Source organism: Phocoena sinus, chromosome 5 (assembly GCF_008692025.1).
Source record: "Phocoena sinus isolate mPhoSin1 chromosome 5, mPhoSin1.pri, whole genome shotgun sequence".
NCBI lineage: Eukaryota > Metazoa > Chordata > Mammalia > Artiodactyla > Phocoenidae > Phocoena > Phocoena sinus.
Genome location: NC_045767.1, coordinates 47,859,794 through 47,883,072, shown reverse-complemented (window position 1 = coordinate 47,883,072; position 23,279 = coordinate 47,859,794).

Below are 23,279 nucleotides of genomic sequence, written 5' to 3'. Positions count from 1 at the left end.
TTTTCTTCCTTCCTTTCTTTCTTTCATTCATTCATTCTTTCTTTCTTTCTTTCTCTCTTTCTTTCTTTCTTTCTCTCTTTCTTTCTTTCTTTCTTTCTTTCATCTATCATATATCTATCTACCTATCTATCTGGATGTATAAGTAAATACAGCAATTACCACCTAGGAGTTTATTATGAAGAAATCAGAGAACAAGAACAATATGATATTTGTTTAAAGATATTCCTTTCAGGATTATTTATGAAAGCAAAACTTGGCAATCTATATTTACCAGTAGGACATTGTTTAAATCAATTAGTACCTAAGTTCATTGAAATACTATTCAACTACTAAATACATGATGTAAGTTTTTAAAAACTCTGTGTGGTGTGTGTGTGTGTGTGTGTGTGTGTGTGTGTGTTGTAGGTGGACATGTAGGAAACATTTTTGAAAGATTTCAACAATAACACAGCTATATCTAGGTGATATTGGATTTTTAAATTTCATGAGATATAAAAATGTTTTTACAACAAAATAAAAACTAATATTTTTCAAGGATTTTTATGTGATTTTTAAATTCTTAAACATTTTCTTGTGTGGATATGGGTGTGGGTTTGTGATCTGTTCATACATTTTTGGATGTTTGTCTCATAGGTACAGAAGGGATATAAGAGTAATTCTATGTTTTGCCTTGCAAAAAAAACTTCATTTATTTCTTTAATATTCATGCTTTCCAGATTTTCTCAGTATGAAAATGGAAGTATTGTTTGTGCCTACAATAATACATAGAGTATCTTTCAGATTCTAAGTAATGCTTGATGGCTTTGTCCCAAGAGTCAGGTTTCCTACACTTTCAATTAAAGTCTTTTTAGGCAATAATTCATCTTCTTCATTAAAATCCACACACTCATTAACACACTCTCTAACTTATCTCAGATGGACCCCTTGCCTACCTAGCCTCTATGTCTGTTCCATCTTTCTGCAATAATATCATTGCAATGTCACTACATCCACAAAGCCTTTCCAGATTGTCTTATCAAGGGACTTTCTAGAATTTGGTCTTTATATGTGTCATGTTATCTACTACTCTCCACCTTGTTTAAGAATTATATATGTAAATAACAACTACTGTGCTAGATTTAAACTTTATGAGGGTGGAATTGAAGTCTGCCCTGGAGTCATTAGCTCTGAGTTCACATCCTGGCTCATAGCTCTGGCCCTGGGCAAGGAAGAGTTTGTCATGTTCAAAACAGGGATGTCAGGGTTAAATTATTAAGTGAAACAATTTAAGTGAAATTAAAAAAAAAAAGAATTGGTAATAAAAGTCAAAGGATACTTAGATTTCAAGAAAGACCAAACATAGCTACCAGTTGGACAACCCATGTTAAATGAATAAATCAATAAATAAAGGTTCGTTTATTTAGGACTTACAGAAGGAAGTCATTTCAGTCTACATCATAACAGAAAGATGAGTAGACTTCTAATTCTTAATCAAATCATAATATAAGGGCAATTCTCCCACCTCATTTATTTCTCTGCTTTATAATTTTGCTTCAAACATTTGTGTACTTGATTATCTTAACCAAAACCTAACACTAACCTGTTCCATAATTTCTCATATCAAATTGCCCTGAATTTATTACTTTTTTATTCCTTGTGATCATATGAAAAAACTTACATAAGAGAAGCCCTACTTTACTGTACGTTCACTATAGCCAAATTCACTTTAAAATATTCTTTTTACAACTCTTATAACACATTATCAAAAATTGTCCTAAATGCAAAAGCACTTGCTCTGGTACATTTCAAAGAGATCAGGTTTATAATTGTCTTGTAGTTGCCTTATTACTTATGGACCTGTAGCATATGTTCTGTAAAGAGACATCAATATGATTCTGCCTTGTTCGTTCTGGTTCTGTATTGTTTATCTGCACCACATGATTCAAACTATAGACTTTTACTTGCAAGTATAATTCAATAGCACTCAGCAATGTCATGACCCATAGGGGATTAGAATTGACACCACCAGGCATTACTCTGTTCCAGTGCACTGACCATGCTATGTGGGTCTTGGGATTGCTAAATTAAGATTTCTCAGAGAAACCACAAATTAGGCTAAAAATGAAGTAAGTGGAAGCAATTTAAATGCTCAATGGACCTATTTCCTCCTCCTCTTCCTCCTCTTCTACCTTCTCCTCCTTCTTCTTCTTCCTCTTTTATGATGAACCACAAAACTTCTCAAAATTGGACTTTGATATGTCAGAGAAGATCACATGGTAAAGATCACAGGATTTTCTTTCTGGTTTCTGACAGCTAAACTTACTATTAACAGCAAGCAGAGGAGAATGAGAAACAATAACTTCTCATTTATGGTCATAAGAAAAGTTTTAAGATCACTCTTCAACACAGACCATTGTTTTGAATGCAACAAAAGAATTCATAGTAAAAGTCAAATTATTTAATAAGTGGAAATCATTGAATGGGCACTAACTCCCAATTAATTATTTACAGTCTGTCTTCGCATTGAGGATTACAATGATTAAAATTAAGAATCAGAATTTCAATACATTTTGGAAACCTATAACATTTTTGCTTAATTTTATACTGCCCGTCTTCATAGGGCAGATGTTGAAAATTCTTAATTTAAAAAATCAAATGAAAAAAACAAACCTAAATGCAATAGAGCCCAAGCACTGGCTGATGAACACAAGGCTGGTCATGATGTGGCCACCACCAACCTCCCCTAATCTTGCATCACTCCACCATCTTCACTTCACCCTCAGACACTATGGAAGAGTTGAAAGTTCTGCAGAAATGCTGTACTACTTCGTGCCTCTGTGCCCTTGTTAAAGGGAACACAACGGCGAAGTCATAAGTGTCTTTCTTGAGAACTTTGTCACTCTATCAGGGCATTAATGTTACCAAATGCAAGTTCGTGTGCCCAACACGGCGAGGCCAAACAAACCTAAATGTCAGAGTTTGGAGCAGAGAAAGGTTTATTGAAGGACCAAGCAAGGAGAACAGTTAGCTCATGCCCCAAAATCCTGAACTCCCAGATAGTTTTTGGGGAGAAGTTTTTAATAGGCAAAATTTGGGGTGAGGGCTGCAGGGTGTGTGGCTTTTTTCTGATTGGCTGGTGGTGAGGTAACAGGGTAGTGCTCCAGGAATCTTGTGTTCAGCCTGAAGTTACCATCCTCCACCTGGATAGGGATCTTAGCTCCTGAAGAAGAACTCAAAGGTATTGTTATGTATATTCCTTCAGGAGGAACCAGAAATCAGCAGCAAGGCTGTACTATTGTTTCTTGACTGTTCCTCCCTTGTCATTGCATTCCCTCCCTTCCCTGATTAGCAACTGTTTGAATCTGCCCTTTGGAACTCAAGGAAGGTCAAGGAGGTGGAATGAAGCCTATTTCCTACAAACGAGAAATGGGGGACATGGAAAGGAAAGGATTTGCACCAAGGAGGGACCCACAGGGTCCTGCACCTTTTTATTAGGACATGCTTCTGAGGATAATGAGAAACAATTGAGAAGGTTAACTGGGGGATGGTGTACCATTATTGAAATTCAATTTTAGAATGCTTACTCCATGTACAGTTTGTAGAATGTAAAGAAAGACTGTCCCCAGAGACATGAATTAAGATGAAGTTGTCTCAATCCATGTGAGAAATAATGGAAGCCTGAACAGGGGGAGTTTATTAGGATTGAAAAAAAATTAAATGAATAAATGCACAATTCATTATGGAGGAATCATAGGACTCAATATGAAATTATATATGGGGCTCTGTAGCAGGAGTTGTCACAATAATGTCTAGATTTCCGGTTTCTACAACCTGAACGTAGGTTTCCTTGCTGTGCTAAGGAATATGAAAGTAGGAAAATGTTTGATGGTTGCATGTTTATATTAGATAGTTTCTGGAAGTATCTGTAGTCTACAATAATTATAAGTGGGTGAGGACTATAGGGGTCCTTCAATAATTCTCATTCCTAGATTAGAAAGAAAGCATTCTCGGAGCTTCCCTGGTGGCACAGTGGTTGAGAGTCCGTCTGCCGAAGCAAGGGACACAGGTTCGTGCCCTAGTCCGGGAAGATCCCACATGCTGTGGAGCGGCTAGGCCCGTGAGCCATGGCCGCTGAGCCTGTGCGTCCGGAGCCTGTGCTCTGCAACGGGAGAGGCCACAACAGTGAGAGGCCCACATACTGCAAAAAAAAAAAAAAAAAGCATTCTCAGAAAAATGCTGCCATGCATATAGGCATTTATCAGCAATCAGGTTATAAACACAGACATCCAACCTGTTATGCAAGTGTAAACAACTCTGGATCTTTGTCCTTTTAGGGACAGCAGCTTTCATAAAAAGTTTGTTGGAGGCAAATGTACTAATATTCTAGGGGCAGGATTTAGCTAGCCATCTAATTGGAGGGAGGTGTCCAAGAATCCTCTAATGAGTTTTTAGATTTAAGGCAAGAGAATTATTTCTATAGGTACAGATGTTTGGTCTCTTTAGCTTCCTAAAATTTGTTCTAGCTTATGTACGTATCTTTAATACCACTAATGTCACAAACAAAACCTCCTTCTTAATGTCCATTATGCTAATTAGCAAAACCTCTGCTCTTGTTTGGGGAAAAAAAGATAGCTAAATTACTTCAAGTAACTATATCTTTTAATTGCCAAGACCCACCCTGGGAGTGTTTTCTAGATTAGGACAATTGACTGCCCCTAGGGTGTGAATGAAAACTAATACACACATATTATACTGACAATGCTGAAGTGGTTTAAGCAGATTTCAGACAAAGCAACAGAAGAAAATTATGTGTTTGGTTTGGGGCACATTTAATTGGAGGTGGCTGGTGGAAAGAGCTCAGCAAATGTTCAATTATACAGGTTTGATCTCTGGAAAAAAGATATGGCTGCACATTCAATTTGGAAATCACTAGAGTATGATGTGTTTTTCTATTTTTGTTCATAAAATGTACATATGTGTGTGTATGTGTATATATATATATATATAGAGAGAGAGAGAGAGAGAGAGAATATTATTTAGCCATAAAAAGGGAAATCTTGCCATTTGTAACAACAAGGATGAAACTTGAGGGCATTATGATAAGTGAAATAAGTCAGATGAAGAAAGACTGCTGAGCTCACCTACATGTGGAACCTAAAAACACCAAATTCATAGAAACAGGGAGTAGAAGCTGATTGCCAGGGTTTGAGGGCAGGCTGTAGGGGGACATGTTGGTTAAAGGGTACAAACTTCCAGTTACAAGATGAATAAGTTCTGGAATCTAATGTACAGCATGGTGACTATAGTTAACAATACTGTATTGTTTATGCGAAAGTTGCTATGAGAGGTTTTTTCGGGGGGAGTGAGAATAGAAAGAACAACTATTTATTTTTAAAGAGAAATCCAGTTGGGTGAAGCCAATTTTATGGAGCTTATATGTGAGCAATAAAGATGTAAGCATATTATAGGTTTCTTACACGGTTGTCTAGGGAAAACCCTAGATCACTTTTCTGAGTAGTGGCCCATTGTGGAAAATTGCTGATATGTATTGTAATTTCTTTAATGCCATCAGTTATGCTGGGCATTAAAAGATACTTTTAAATTATCCACATATAATAACACATACTAGATAACTCCAGATGAATAAACTCTTAAACAATTGTGACTTTTGGAAGGCGGAAGCCAGGCTGGCATACAGGCTTCCACTCCTCATTATATATGCAGTCGTTACTAATTGATCACGGCACATTTCCTACCATGTCCAGACATGACTTCAAAGTTCTTAACCCAGCACTTCAGGCAGAACTACTACTTGATTGGAGTTGTCATGGGAGGTGAAGCCTTTTGCCATCGTTGATGTAGATCATAATAAAAAGTTATCTTTTTCTTCTCTCTTTGCTGGTTTTTTGTTTGTTTTCTGCCTTATGGAAATGCTTAAGGAGAAGCAGCCTGGGCTTTGTATTTCTGGCTGAATCACTAAATGGCTCATTGCTTTTTATGCCACTTTGAAAGGTGGGCCATTTTAGAAGTTCCAGTGGGGAATTTGAAAGAATTGCTGAGGTAAGTCTTCATTTGATGTTTTGAGCTTTTTACTCCACACCAGATATTGATGGACACCAACTCCTGGAACAGATGGAAAATTGCATATTTCAGGAGAGACAGTAAATAGATTGCACCACATGAGAATCCAGTCCTTTAGCGGGAGAAGGTTTTCTCTGATGGCAAGGGCACACCAAGGGACCCCGAATGCTCTGGTCAACGTACCTGGTTTCTTCCTTCTTGTATCTTGAACAACGGCTGCTAGTGTTGGAGGGTCTCCTGCAGAGGTGGGGGGTGGCCACGGCCCACCGTGAGGACAAGGACACTGGCAGCAGAAGTTCTGGGAAGCACTCCCTGGCGTGAGCCCTCCCAGAGTCCACCATTAGCCCAACCAAAGAGCCGGGCAGACTCCAGTGCTGGGTCGCCTCAGGCCAAACTGCTATGAGAGTTTTAATGTTTTCACCATAATGACATTAACAAAGTTATGTGAAGTGAAGGATGTGTTAACTAAATTTTTGTGGTGAACATTTCACTATATATATATATATATATATATATATATATACATCAAATCATCACATTGTACACCTTAAACTTATACAATGTTATATGTCAATTATATCTCAATAAAACTGGAAAATAAAAAAGAAGGGATTAGGGCTACCCATAAAATTAGGGGAATCTGAAGAACCATAGTAACAATCTGTCGTAGGCCATGGAACATAGCCTGCAGGAATTCTACCATGCAGATAATATTTATGACACAAAAGCTCACTTCCTAAAGACGTGAGCATTTGAAGATGAGCCTCCAGGTGCTATAGTACCGTAGAAGTTTGGTGAATAATTAAATTTTTTCCATATTTTAAAAATTCTAGCAAAAAATTGATCTCTGGTTTAAAGTAATGGGATTAGGTAATGTATATTCAGGTATCACCAGAAGTCAAAAGTTGAGGTACAAACTTTCCGCTTGAAACTGTAAAATTAAAAAAATAAATGATTATATATATATGTATGCACACATACATATATACACATATATACGTATACATTTTCACTCTCCATGTGTGTAAATTTATTATATATTTTTTATTGGGAATGGAAGAGCCCAGCCTGCTTTAAGTTCTGAAAAACATCTTGAATGCCTTTACAAATGTTACAAAATTTCCCAAACTGGCCAATCACAGTTTCTTAATTTTATAACAAGTAGATGTCAAGGGAAATTTAATCCTTATGTTTCTGAGTCTTTTATAGTTGGCCCATCCGAGTGTTTCATGAGACCATTTGATGTCTAAAGGATCTTAACAGCTTTTTGTTTCAAGCATGTTTAAGATTATTTATTCAGAGTCAAGCAGCATTTTATCAAGATCAAATGGAAGTGAAATTCAGAAGCCTTAAATTATTTTGAAAATTTAAAGACTAATAAACATCATCAATATATATTTAGCACTTGAAGTTTTACTCTGGTCAAAATGTGAATATACCAAAGTGATCTTAGATCAATTTACTATATATTTTTTTAAAATATACTTTTTTTCTTTATGAGAAAGCAACAGAAATTAGGATAAATAACCTTTTGAACGAACACCAAATTGGAACTTACATGGTATGAGCTGAAAGGTCCTGGTAATATAGTGAGTGAAGATATTTATCCTGATCTTGTATTTATTTATTTATTTATTTATAATGTATTATTTATTTATTTTTGGATGCATTGGTCCTTTGTTGCTGCATGCAGGCTTTCTCTAGTTGTGGTGAGTGGCGGCTACTCTTTGTGGCTTCTCTTGTTGCGGAACACAGGCTCTAGGCATGTGGGCCTCAGTAGTTGTGGCATGTGGCCCCAGTAGTTGTGGCTCATGGGCTCTAGAGCGCAGGCTCAGTAGTTGTGGCTCATAGGCTTAGTTGCTCTGCGGCATGTGGGATCTTCCCAGACCAGGGCTTGAACCCACGTCCCCTGCATTAGCAGGCAGATTCTTAACCACTGCGCCACCAGGGAAGGCCCCCTAATCTTGTCTTTAACCTGTAAGTACTTCCTGAGAGGTGACTAGGGAAAGCATATGTAGGAGAACTGTAGCTAGCAAAGGATCAGTCTATTTGAGTATTGCACTTTGGTTCCCAAATCCAACATAAAACTCTATGACCTAAGCTGAATCCTGTAAATTATGCATGGGCCCTGGGACAGACTTGTTAGGTTTGAATTTTGACTAAGTGTGACCTTAGAGTTATGTAATCTCTTGAAGACCTCAAATTCTTTAGCTGTAACATAGAGATGATCACAGTTCCTGCTTGTTATAATGTCTGTAATTTATCTTCAAATATTGTAATATAGGTACAGTTAATACTATATTTAGAAATGATGCACACTAGGAAACCATATTGAAATGCATGTGAATTCTGTTATTGATATCATAATAAACATAATATACTTTGTTAATTATACTTTGTAATTTTACTTTGCTAATGGTGAATTTCAGGAATAAGTTGTTATTTGTAAAATTGGTGGCTTGATAATTAGAATAACAAATGTTAGAAATGGTCTTTATTTAGTTTAAGTTTTTTCAAGATATGAGGATTGATTTAAATATTTAAAAAATATTACCAGTGTGCTCCATCTTTTCAGAACAAGACAGAAACATCTAGGGAGGCCAGTAGTCTTTACCCTGAGAGTGTCCATGTGGTCCTTGATTGGTTTGGGGGTTTCTTTAGTCGATGCTGACTTTATTGTAAATGGAACTCTGCCTTTAAAATATGTGGTCATCTGTCTTAAATAATATTCCTTCATGTTGAAGTTTGGAGCACTAAAGGGACAGATTTGGGGTTGATCAAACTGGCAGAATATATTGTATGAACTGTTCTGTTCCTGCTTAATAATAAATAATCTTTAATTAATGGCTTTAATATGTGGCAGATTTTGATCTGAGATTTGTTTTCTTTATAACCTCCTGGTAGAGAGGTTGTGACAAAGTAGCAAACTCATACGTCTCAAATTGCTACTGTGGACAATATCTACCACCAAGAATAAAAGAGTTAGAATTGTCTTATTCAAGTCATAATGCAACCTTGTATGGTTGATATGAGAGATAAGGAAGTGATCCATGTGAGCACTCAGGACAATTACTGGCATGAAGTCAGAGCACTGGAAATAGTTACTACTATTAGGCTTAAATGGTCTGGAACCAAAACAAGACATATGCCCTCTATTTCCTCTAATACATGCCTGAGGGTCAGCTTTTACCACCAGCTACAGAGATAGCCTCTTCTTTTGCAGAAAGAACACAAGAGTTTGTGCTAATGCACATGCAAAGGTGGACCCAGCCGCCCACTGCAGGCCTTCTTACATGAGACACAGGTGTAGCACATGGGCTTGTCTTTGTAATACATTTGGAAGGTAGAGAATTTTCAGAATAGAAAAGTAGCAGCCAGGGAAAGATTTTATTTCTTTAGCTCTGAGAAACTAGTAGGTCCTACAGATCCTCACCACATGCCTAGTGAATTCATGAGCCTCTGGAACTTAGGCCCCATGGGAGATTGTGAAATTTAACTAATCTACCTTGTCTTCTTGAATGTGGGGGTGAGGGGGACTGGAAGAGAAGTTTTTGACTTGCTTTTCCAACCCCCCAAAAAAGGGCACTACGAAGATTAATATGTATGCTCCGTACTCCGAACAGTGGCTTGACCGAAGTGATGCATTAAATTATTTATCTATATACACACACACACATACACGTGCATATGTTATACATATAATAAATACACATACACACATATACACATGTATATATACATATAAAATATATGGATAGATATGGAAATGTGATTGTTCAATTTTTGGCACTTACTTATTTCTTTGTGCAAATATCTGTATTTTACCAATGGATGTATATAAGTAAAATGGTGACAATAAGTCCACAAATAAAATTAGTTTCTTTGTATTGTTTTCTCTTTCTTGCTTGTCTTTTTGTTTGTTTGTTATTTTAATAACATTAAAATTCTCCATTCTCCTGAGAAGACCAAATTAAGGCCAGAGCAATTGTGTGTGAATGTGTTTGTCAAAATGGCATCTCTTTTAATATAGTTAGTGGTCCTTAATGTGACCTGAGGTTGATTATGAACTCAGAGTTGGTGGCAGAATATCTTAGAAAATGGAGGTACACTGTATCAAATAAAGAAATCCTTCCTCATTCAAATCTGGTGCAGAAGTTGTCTAGGGTAATTGGGAGAAGTTTGATAGGCTCAGCTTTTATTTATTTTTAAAGTTTAACCCTGAGTAATTTTACCTAAATCAAGAAGCTATTTTTATGTCCATTCATGCATGCTTTTCATAAGCAGCAGAGGTACTGCATATCTGTTCCAAGTCAAATTTTGGAAGCACTTATTCTTCTTGAAAGTTATTTTTTTTTTCCTGTGGCATTTCATGGAAAACACTTGCTCTGCCCAACAAGTATGTATATGTTTTTTAAGATTGAAAAGATTCTTAATATGAGTAAGCTAATTGAATCATGGGAATAAGTGCAATTAAAGAAATTTTGGTTTATAATACAATCATGTAGTTGGAAAGAATCTTGAGAAGTCATCTACTTCAACTCTTCTATTTAGGCGAAAGGATACCACCAACTCTCCCCTACCCCAAACACAAACACACACACACACACACACACACACACACACACACACAAATTGGTATCTGTTCTATTTTCAAAGCAATTTAGGAAATGCGGTACAAGCCCACATAGTGAATTCTGCCCTGTAGTAGTTCTTATGATTGTGAAGTTATTTGAATATCTTCTGTTGCCAATTATAAAACGCCATAAGAATGTCATTTTATTATTATTATTTTTGTACTATCATTTGTTATCTGATTCTGGGGCCTCCATATATCTTCTTCTCTTTTATCTATCATTTTCCACTCCTCTCCTGTGGAAGTTAGGAATTACTATTATTTATTGTTGTTGTTACAAGCAACAAAGATGTACCTGAGTTAGCATCACAATTTGATGACTTTGTAATATATCAATATATCTAGGCTGAATCACCCCTCCCAGAATGCCCTTTTTTGGTATATTTCATTAACGGGGGATACAGAGAAGATTCTATCCAGAGCTGGAGAGAGGAAGGAAGGCAGAGGCCATTTTGTAGGACACATATATTGTTGCTGATCAGCTGACTACCCTCCTTGGTGTGAAGCAGCAGGTGGACCTGCAACTGCTCTCCCTTCACACTGGATGTTCTTTCAGTTGTCTTACTGCTTGGCCAGGTGTGTGTCTACGTGTGTGTTCAGCATCTTGGGAAAAGGACATATCTTCTGCAAGATAACCATTACAAGGTCAGTGGCAATAAAAATGCACACAAGTTTCAGTCCACTGTTGTGGAGTTCCAACTTGTTCTCATGGAATTCCAGTAAGCTGGTAAGCTTCTCTTCCAGACTGTCTGCCCTGGGAACTTTGGGCTCTAGCAAGAGATGCGGAGGCAGCCTTGTAAAGACTTCTTAGCCAGCCCCCAAAATTGGGCATGCAAATTCCCTGTAATAAATTTCTTAATATATATCTCTATATCCTAATGGTTCTGCTTCTTTGGTTGAATCCTGTCTGTTACCTGCAGGAAACAAAGCTAGGGACCAGGAATCAAGATTAGAAATCAAGACTGTCCCTCATTTCTGTCCTTCCTCAGTCTTGCTTCAAGCTTCTCTTTCTCTTTGTATAAGTATCTTTGTGCATCTCCAGAAAATATGGTGGAAAACACTGCCCTGAGAGTTGGTAGAATCTCTTAAATGTCCAACCACCTGATGAGACACTAATTCTTTTACTGATTATTTATCTTACACCATGACAAATTCTAAGTCCTCAGGAAAGAGACTCTGTTGAACCCATCTGAATCATACACTCTGGCCTGGAATGATCTGTAGTATCTGAGGAGGCAGGCTGAAAGGAAGGAAATGGGCTACGTCTGGTGCCCACCTCTAGTCCAAACAACTTTGTCAAATGCAGCAAAGGTAGGTTAAACAAAATGACTGCTAGCATTCCAATGGTATTTTCACATGGACAGGAGAAATTAGGGATGGAGCTGAGCACTTTTGGACAGGCCTGATAGTTATTAGACCATACTGATACCATTATCATAGTGATGATAGTTGTTTTTGGCTGGTGCCTGTTTTGATTAGCTGGTGTCTATACCATGTAAGTTGTCAAACATTTCCAATATCACCTCTGCCCACAGATTTAACTCAAAATGCTCATTTATTCAAGTCAAACATTTGTAGAGTTTGTAATAGGTTGTTAGCACAATACTGATATGAGGGAAAACAAAGATGAATAAGGAGGCAAGACTGTGGTCTAAGAGTGTCAGGAGAGACAGACACTTCCAACTTTGAGTGTAGGAAGCATTGGACTTAGAGTCAAATATATTCAATTTATTCTTTGCCCTGTAATTTACTATCTTTTAGACCAGGTAACTTAATGGCACAGTAAGTCTATAAGGAAACAGACTACCTGCATTCTAACTTGTTCACTAAATAATCTGAATGCCCTTGGGTCAGCTATTTAATTTTTTCAGGGTAAAATTTTTATGTCTAAAAAATAGAGATAGGACTGCTAAAATTTTTTTAAAGTGTGTGAAAGAACCTAGCAAAACAATGGCAAGTGACCTTTTATTTTTAATTTCATTAAATTTTTAAAAATTGAGAATGTTGAATTTTTTTCAAATTCCTTTTCAGCAGCTAGAAGTAGAATCATAATTTTTAACTTTGGCCATTAATTTGATCAATTATATAAATAGATTGTTCAATATTTAACCATTCTTATATTTGTAGAATTATCCCAGTTTGATTTTTTATTATTCTCCCAGATTTAATTTACTAGAAATATATTTAAGAAAATTTTGAATCTGTATGAAGTGGGTATGATCTTAATGTGCAAACTCAATTGTGACAGAAATATCACAGTTTTATTACTTTTAAATCAATTTACTTCCAAGTCCAAGTACTTATGCCCCTAGATTGGCAGGAAATTCAGTCAGTTATTCTTGAGTCTCTTTCCTATTACTGAGATGGTATAAAGTTTCTGGGGTCTTACAAAGTACCAAGGCATTGGAGGTAACCCTTGTCATCAGTCATCTCTGCTCCTCAGTTGCTCCCAAGCCACCTATTATTCAGTCCTAGATCCGTGTGCTGCCATTTTCCCCAGAGGTTTTACTGCTTTCTAGAACATGCCAGAGCACAGAGTGCAGGTCCCTGATGTTTTGGGGAATTATAAATCTTTCTTTCTTAGCAGTTCAAGGGAATTTCTTTTTGGCTTTCCTCTAGGGAAAAAGTGGTCTCCACCACGAAAATACTTAAACTGATCTCTTCAATGGAGTTTTTGCAAAAGAGGAGAGAGAATTGTTCAAAAATCCTTGAGGCAGCAAATTACAAATCATAACAGCTTGGGTCTGAGTTGGGGGAAGAGTAGTTAGAGAGAACAGCAACATAATTTGATAACATGAATTGTGACATTTTGCATTTCTTCCATGCTTTGTAACAGTTTAAACAGGACAAAAATATCATTCCTTCTCAGAATTTGGAAGAACTTCTTGCTAAAACCATCTGAGCTTCACGCCTTTCCAGAGACTATCTCTTTTACAAGTGTTTCACTTTATCATATGGTTATTGGTATATTCAGATTTTCTGCTTTTTCTTAAATTAACTTTGGTAATCTCAATTTTTCTAAAATTATCATTTATTTCATTAGGGATTATCGTATATACCAGAGAATTATGCATAGTGTTGTAATTTTAAAAATCTTACCTGTTTCTGGAATTGTATTTTTTTCTTCCTTCTGAATAATAATGTTTCACTTTTTACTTAATGAGATTACTTAAAAGGATTGTGTATTTTGCTGTTGTTTTCCAATGGTTCAGCTCTTGGGTTTTTTTCATTCTAATTTAATTTTCCTAGTTTCAAATGTATTAACTTCTGCCTCTTCTTTTATCTTCTTTCTCTAGGTTTGTTTCGTTTTTCTCTTTCTAGCTTCTTGGGTTGAAGGCTTGGCTCATTTATTCCCAGCAATCTTGCTTGATAAGAAATGCACTCAGTGTTGTGCATAGACCTCAGATTCCAGGAATGGTCATATCTTAGATGTAATGTGGCTTGTTATCACTCTACTTGTTTTGTAATCTGTAATAACAGTTTTGTTTTCATTGACCAAAAGTTTATTTTGGTATTTTTTTAGGAGAATATTTAAAATTCACCATTATTTGGTGTATTTGTTTTATACATACATGTATATACATACATTTCCCCTAGTTTTATTGAGTTGTGATCTGCAAAGATATCCTTTGAAATTTTAGTTTTGAAGAGTTTATACAAATTATCTCATATTTTAAATATTAAAATCCTACTTTAATCCCCACTTTCTCCTCCCTAAAGAATATTCAGCAGTGAGGTTGCATTCAAACTAGTTCCAGATCCTTTTCTATATGCCTTGTCCTGAATTTGTTCTATCTGTGGCTTCTTCTTGCTTCAGGAACTCCATTAGTGATTATCCATTATTCCCTTATTCTCTGGTAAAATGTTGGTGTCTCATTATTTTGTGAAACTTTCTCTTTTACTCATAAAACCCTTGACTTTAGCTCTCTTTTTACCTCCTTCACTATTATTGTTCAGACGTTTTACTAACTACTTTTTCTCTGTGCATCCCTTTATTGCAGTTTTCACCAGAAATTTTATCTTTTGTTCTCTGTCTCTGCCTCTGTATCTCTGTGTGTGTCTCTCTCTCTCTTTTTTTGCAGATCACATTGTGTTGGGCAAGCTCTTTTATTTCTGTAATATCAGTTATTTATTTTACTTTTTCTTATCAGTACCTAAGTCCACCTTTTTTTAAACAGCCACCTACTGAGCATAAACACCAGAACATAATGTGGTCTCCATGAAATTAATATCATATCAAATATAAGCTACTAATAAAAAATAATTTCTGCCACAATGAAGTTGAAATATTCTTGAAGACTTCAACCATAAGTACATGAAAAGTTTCTTAATTAGTACAACATAACCTATAATAAAGGAATGGAATATGTCTCTCACACAATAAATATAAAAATTCAAAGAAAAGATGGCCTTTGAATTCATTTAGATGTATTACCATTTATTCTCTATATCTCTGTAATTTTCTCTTTTAGGTAAATTTCTTTTTGTTTTCTGAATTTCTTTCTATTAAATCTTATTATTAGGCCTAATTTATCCAGTTATAGAAAATTCTGGAATTGTTTGAAGATATGTTCTAGATTATGGATAAAATATATAAATGCAGCCAAGATTTCAACATTAGCCTCTGGGAAATCCAGTTAGTTATCTTTCCTATCTATCTCCAAGTCAATGGTGAGGAAAGTTTTGTGAACATTATTTGCCAACCAGTTATGTATCAACCTAATGAGTGTATAATACGCAAATGAGATTTTTCTCATTACTTAGTATGTATTTTATGACATACAAATTATACAGTGTTGTATGACAAAATATCTTATTAAAATAAAGGTAACGTACTTTTAAAAATCTTCCATGCTTATCAATCTTCAACATAATTAAATGTCAGACAGAAGTGTTTTACACTGGCATTTATCTAGTTTCCAAATTTCTTTAGATATTTTCAGATTTACTTTAAGAAGCAGTATAACCTGAAATTTGTTTTGAATCTGGATATCTCTTTTCATGTGAATATAAGCAAAGCATACATTTTAATGAAGTAAATGGATTATATTAAGTGTGTTGATATGGTTAATTGATAGATTATTTATAGGACAAGCATGAATTATTCTTAAAATAAATCACTTTTGACTCCCAGTTTCTCTTCTCAACCGCTTCTCTTTCTGGCCAAATAAATTCAGTTACATTTAATATTTGACAACTTGGACGAAACTGCAAAAAAAAAAAAAATCAGTTGGCTCTGGTGAAAACTTTGATGATAGTTTGTTACAATAAACATATGACCATTGCAACAATGGAATCTGATATAATGACATAATCTCTATATTAACATTGCACATCTGCTTATTAAAAGCATCATTTTATCATGTGTTCCTTTGCTTGCTTGCCAAATGACCAACTCTATATTTATCACTTTAATCCTAAATCAAGTTGAGCTATCCAAACTAGAACATTTCTGCCCCCTTTCTTTGCCTTTACTTTGGAAATCCTTAAGTTCTCATTTATATTCTATAGCTGTGGATCACATAGAAGTAATAGTGACAGCCAGTCTTGGTTCATAATGGTCCAGAGAGAAAAATGACTTTTGAGCAAAGATTTCAATAAGAGAACATTCAGATTTTGCAAACATCAGTTAGTGGCTTATTCTTGCTTGCATTTTGTTTTTATTACTTAATCCCCATAGATAGTTGCTGTCTGAGGCTAGGGGAAGGTGCTTATTGCTCCAATCCTGATTTGATGACTAGGTGGGCAGGTTTAGTAAGTGATGCCCTGAAAAAGAGCAAGATTGACAGCCAGGAAAATATTCAGTCAAAGAGGATAGAACAGTTGTTTTCAGTTTATATTCCTGTTACAATATACTTAAGGGGACAGTATTCACAAAGGATTTTTAGGATAATGAAAATGCTCTGAATGCAACTATAATGATGGATACATGTTAATATTCATTAGTCTAAACCCATAAATTGTACACCACCAAGAATGAATCATAATGTAAACTATGGACTTCAGGTAATTATGATATGTCAATGTAGGGTCATCAACTGCAGCAAATGTAGCTCTCTGGTAGGGGATGTTGGCAATGGGAGAGGCTATACATGTGTGGTGGTAGGGGGTACATGAGAAATCTCTATATCTTTTGCTCAATTTTACTGTGAATCTTAAACTTCTCTATAATATAGTCTTAAAAATAAATAAATAATAAAAATTTAAAAATCCTTGCTGTACCCTGGTAATACCTGGATGATATTTGTGGTACTCAATTATGATACTCAGTAGACTATTTAGACCTAATGCATGTAATAGGCTATTCCATTGGTATACCAAAGGACTATCCCTCCCAGAATTCAGATCCTTGTAAGAGTCAGTCCTCTCCCACATTACCTCTGGGCCAATGGGTTATTAGCAAGTGTGATGCAATAGAGTCTTGATACATACTTACACATTAACGCATTTCTGATTGGAACACTGTCTCTTAGAACTCAGCCACCATGCTTAAAGATGTCCAAGATATTCTGCTGGAGAAAGAGGCCACAAGAAGAGGTCCTTCAAGATAAAACAGCACATGGACAGATAGCTCACATGGAAGAGGCTGGAGGGCCCTGGCTGAGCTTTCACATTCATGAGTGACCCCTGCTGACACCACATGAAGCAGAGGAACACTCCATCAACCCACAGAACTTTGAGAAATAGTAAATACTTGCTTTAAGCCACTAAGTTTTAAGATGGTATGCTACCCAGCTATAATTAACCAAAACACTGTCTGTTCAGTTTCAGCTCCTGTTATGAGAACCTCATAAAATGTCACTCTAGGTACTATGATTCTCCTACACTTTGATCTTTGATTCTCCAAATTTCTCTCCCCTACACTTTGGTCTTTAGTACTCCTCAGTCATTCTTTTCCTGGCATTCCTAGTTTTGCTTTGTTCCTTGATTTTTACTCTTTATCTGTTGTGAGTTGAAGTGGGGAATGTCCATAGGATCCTTATAGAGGATCATATTAGATTCATCTGGAGGGTTTTTTAGATCAACCTGCAAAGAAGTTTTGTTAATTGTTTCTACTCTCTCACTCCATCTATTCACGTGACATTATTTGCTCAGTGAGACACTGGGCCTGAATAGAATGAGTATTGTCTCCTTAAGTATATTATAACATGAGTAAAAACTGAAAACAACTGTTCTATTCCCTTTGATTTAATATTTTCCTGGCTGTTGATCTTATTCTCTTTCAGGACATTATGTACTGAATCTGCCCACCTACTCATCTAATGAGGATTGGAGCAATTAACACTCCACCGGCCTCAGCCAGAAACTATTATGAGAATGAACTAATAAAAAAAAAACCCAAATAAAAATAAGCCATGCATTGATATTTGCAGAACTTGAATGTTCTCTTATTGAAATATTTGCTCATACCACTAATTTTTTTCACTAACTTTATAGTTTTGCTTTTTACAGAATGTGATCTAGTTGGAATCATACATTATGTAGCTTTTTCAGATTGGCTTCTTTCATTTAGTAATATGCATTTGAGGTGACTCTATGTCATTCTGTGGCTTGATAGCTCATTTTTTTTTTAGTGATAAATGATATCCGATCACCTGAACATTTCACAGTTTTTTTATCCATTCATCTACTGAAGACATTTTGGTTGTTTCCTAGTTTTGGCAATTATGAATGAAATTGCTATAAACATTCATGTGTAGACATACGTGTGGACATAAGTTTTCAACTGTTTTGGGTAAACACCAAAGACTGTGATTGTGGGACCATAGCATAAGAGCATGGTTAGTTTTCTAAGAAACTGCCAAACTGTCTTCCAAAGTAGCTGAACCATTTTGCATTCTCACCAGCAATGAATAAGAGTTCCTGTTGCTCCAGATTCTTGTCAGCGCTTGATGTCGTCAGTGTTCTGGATTTTGGCCACTTCAGTAGGTTTGTAGTGGTATCACATTGCTGTTTTAATTTGCATTTTCCTGATGACATATAATGTGGAGCATCTTCTTATATGCTTACTTGCCATCTGTATATCTTCTTTGGTGAAGTTTCTGTTGCAGTCTTTAGCTCATTTTTAAATCTGATTGTTTTCTTATTGCTGAGTTTTGAGTTCTTTGCATATATTGGATATCAGTCCTTTATCAGATGTGTCTTTGCAAATACATACTCTCAGTCTGTGGTTTATCTTATTCTTTTAATATTATCTTTTGTAGAGCAGAAATTTTGAATTTTAATGAAGTCTCACTTATCAATTATTTCTTTTATAGATTGTGCATTTGGTATTGTATACCAAAGGTCATTGCCCTACCCAAGGTGGTCTCTATTTCTCCTATGTTATCTTCTAAAAGTTTTATAGTTTTGCATTTTACATTTGAGTCTGTGATTCATTTTGAGTTAATTTTTGTGAAGGCTGTAAGTTCTGTGATTTGATTTCATTTATCAGAGTTTTGTAGTTTTCCTTGTATAGATCTTGTACAAATTTTGTTAGATTTATACTTAACTATTTCACTTTGGAGGGGGTTAATGTATGTGGTATTGTGTTTTTAACTTCAAATTCCGTTTGCTCATTGCTGGGATATAGGAAAGCAATTGACTTCTGTATATTATTCTTCTATCCTGCAACCTTGATAAATTGCCTGTTGGTTCCAGGAGTTTTAGTCTGTTTCTTCCAGATTTTCTACATAGATGATCATGTCATTTGCAAACAAAAAATTTTCTTTCTTCCTTCCAATCTGTATAACTTTTATTTTTTCTTGTCTTACTGCATTAGCTCAACTTTCCAATACAGTGTTGAAAATGAGTGGTAAGAGGTGATATCCTTGTTTTAACCCCATTTTAGTGGGAAAGCTTCAAGATTGTCACCATTCAGTATGATGTTAGCTGTGGCTTTTTGTAAACAATCCTAATCAAGTTGAATAAATTTCCCTGTATTCCTAGTTTACTAAGAGACTTTTATCATAAAACAGTGTTGGATTTTGTCAAATGCTTTTTCTGCATCTATTGATTATGTTCATGTGATATTTCTTTTTTAGCCTGTGGATGTGATGGTTTATGTTAGTTGGTTCCCAAGTGTTGAATCAGACTTGCATACCTGGGATAAATCACACTTTTTTTTTTTTTTTTTTGCAGTATGCGGGCCTCTCACTGTTGTGGCCTCTCCCATTGCAGAGCACAGGCTCCGGACGCGCGGGCTCAGTGGCCATGGCTCATGGGCCTAGCCACTCTGCAGCATGTGGGATCTTCCTGGACCAGGGCACGAACCTGTGTCACCTGCAATGGCAGGTGGACTCTCAACCACTGTGCCACCAGGGAAGCCCAAATCACACTTTTTTGTTGTTTATCATTCTTTTTATATATTATTGGATTAAATTTGCTAATATCTTGTTGAGGATTTTTTACATCTATGTTTATAGAGATATTGATATGGATTTTTCTTTTCTTGTAAATCTTTGTATGGTTTTGGTATTAGAGTAATCTTGGCATCATAAAATAAGTTAGGAAGTATTCCTTCTTCTTTTATACTCTGCAAGAGATTTTGGAAAATTGGTATAAGTTCTTTCTTACATGTTGGCAGAATTCACAAATAAGGTCATCTGGGCCTGCTGCTTTCTGGTTTAGAATGTTATTAATTATGGATTTGATTTCTGTAATAGATGTAGGCTTATTCATATTGTCTATTTCTTCTTGTGTGAGTTTAGAAAATAGCCTGTTATGAGGAAATGGTCTATTTCATCTAGGATATCAAATTTGTCAACATAAACTTGTTCAAAGTATTTTTAAAATTTTCCTTATAAAATCCATAGGATATGTAGTAATGTTCCCTCTTTCATTTCCTGTATTAAAAATTCATAGCCTCTTTCTTTTTTTCTTATTTAGCCTGCCTGGAGGCTTATCAGTTTTACTGACCTTTTCAAAGAACTAGTTTTTTTTCATTGATTTTCCTGGGTGTTTTTTATTTAGAAAGTGTTACTGTCATCCTTTACTAAAGCAGAATTCATTTGTACTCTCTTCACTTCATTCACCTCCCCATGTAGAAGAGGTGACAAGAAAGTATGTGAAATAGTCTGGTACATCACATGTGATTTTTTCTCAGGTCTACAAAGAATGCTTTCTTGGTCTACAATACATTTAATTGAAGTAGAACAAACAAATGTTCTTCAATTTTGCACAATACTAGTAAAATTCCTGCCACAACATAAATCTTGTTGGAGAATAGAGTTCATTGTCCTAACAAATAGTATTGTAAATCTGGCTTACTTGATTTGTTTTCTGCAGCAGATACTGCTGTGGACAGAATGTTTATTCCCCTCAGAGTTCAAAAGTTGAAGCCTAATCCCCCATTTGATGATATTTGGATATGGGGCCATTGGGAGGTGATTAGGTCATGCAGGTGGAGCTCTGATTAATGGAATTAGTGTCCTTCTAAAAGAGACCCCACTATCTTGTTGTTCTTAGGTCATATGAGGACACAGTGAGAAGATGGTTGTCGATGAATCGAGAAGTGGGCTCTCGCAAGACAGCAAATCTGCTGGTGGCTTGACTTTGGACTTACAGCCCTGAGAGGTGTAAGAAATAAATATTTGTTGTTTAAGCCACCCAGCCTACAGTATTTTTGTTATAGCAGCCTGAAGACTAAACAGGTGCCAAGCAAAAAATTTATTTTATCTTACTGATATATTTCTAACTAGCCTAAGGAAAAAAATTCTGATTTCTCTGATTCTGTTTCCTAGTGCATGATTTCTTTCTTTTTCTCTTCTTTTCTTTTTTGTTTTTTGAATTAGATCCTTTAATGTCATAAAGGTTCCATCTCATAATTAAATATGTATCTCACACTTAATGTTTTCAGTATACCTGGCAGATATTGCTAGTTATTCCTTTGAACAAGACTGTGAAGTAAGTTACTACTGAGCTGAGAACATGATCTTTTAGATGAAAGAGATGAGGCTTAAGAGATTCCCCAAGATCATTTAATATATTAATGACAGAGATGGGATTAGAATTCTGTCTTCGGTATCTCTGCTTTCACAAAATCAGATGGATCTGAGCTGACTGTTGCCTTAAATGAAGAAAAAAGTTTTAAAGAAGGGGCATGTGGCTCTAGCCTGAGGAATGGCACTTTAGCAATTTAGTGGGTGTAATTTTAAGAATACATTTGTCTTCCATTCTGACATGGTTTTCTTTATCACTCATAATTTCTCCTGTTGATGATTTTAGCAAGAAGAGAGCTTATGTTAAATATAGGAGATGTAAATAGCCTAATACGGTAAGTAGGCTGCCTCTTGTAAGTAAAAACTGAGTGAAATAAGGAAGCATTTGCAATGATGGTGTATTTAATGCAGATCCACTTCTCATTTCAGCTTTTGTTAGTGACGAACTCTCACTCCTCAAACAAACTATGTAGTTACTCAACTAGAGTATTACATGGAGTGCATATCAAATCATTATTGCTAACATATAATGTATTTGGCTATACATATGGAACCCATTAAAAGAACATCATTTTACTACATTAATTTTGACTTGTTTGGGGCAGATATATAAAGCATAATATCAAAGAAAATAAAACACTACTAGCCTCTGTACTTCTATTTTTGCTCAGGATTTTGTTTATTTTCATTGATTCATTTTAGTAATGTGTATTAAATTAATTAGCTTCAACATAAACTTAATAATTCAAAGAGGCACTTTTAGGAAATTACCTTTTTTTCCAACAGGCTACATCATAAGTTTGTTATGATGAATAGTAGTGAGGCAGCTCTTGGGTTGATTTATTGTTCTTACATAAAAATTCATATTATAATTTTTAGCAGAAATGAGGCTATTTATAGTAATTACCTTTTCAAAGACTTCATTGCAGAGTTGCAAGGGAATTCACAGTTAGTATTCATTATTCTGAAACTTAAAAGATAACATGTACTACAGGATCAAGAGGAAGTAAGAATCAAAGCTATACTATTCAATCCAGCTTGTTGGAACTGTTATAAATTTGTTGAATCCAAGAACATTTTTTATGTTCCTGTTTTTACTGTGATTTTTGACTCAAAGCATTTTTTTGGAAAATATTAATTTTCTTAATGTACTTCCAATCAGTCTTTTGTTTTCAATTTTTCTCATTAACAAAATCTGTTGAAAATAATTTCTCAGTGTGCTGGTTTTATCGGTTTGCTCTGCCTCTCACCCCACCCCCATCCTCAATTCCAACCATACACTCACCCAATCTCCCTTCTCTGTTGTTCTCTGCATTTCTCTTTGACCTGGAATTATAACTTCTATAGACTCCCTCACTAGATTTTTTTAGCCCTTTTGGACCATGAGTTTAGACCTCTGTCCAGTAGCCTGTCCACGTAGTCAAGGCTTCTGTAGATCTTTCAAACTAACTGCTTTTGGAATGTGGGTGATTTGGCAAGACTAATGAATTCTATGAAAGTTTTGTTGTTAAACATCTTACTTGGTTGTGGGCGGATGTATGAAATGCTTGACAATGGATACAGTATTCTATAAGTCCACAGTTGTGGTGCTGGCAGAAGTATGATGGACATGGATGGTAAACATATATCCAGAGAATGTGTTAAGCCCTATTAGGAAAAGCCCTTGC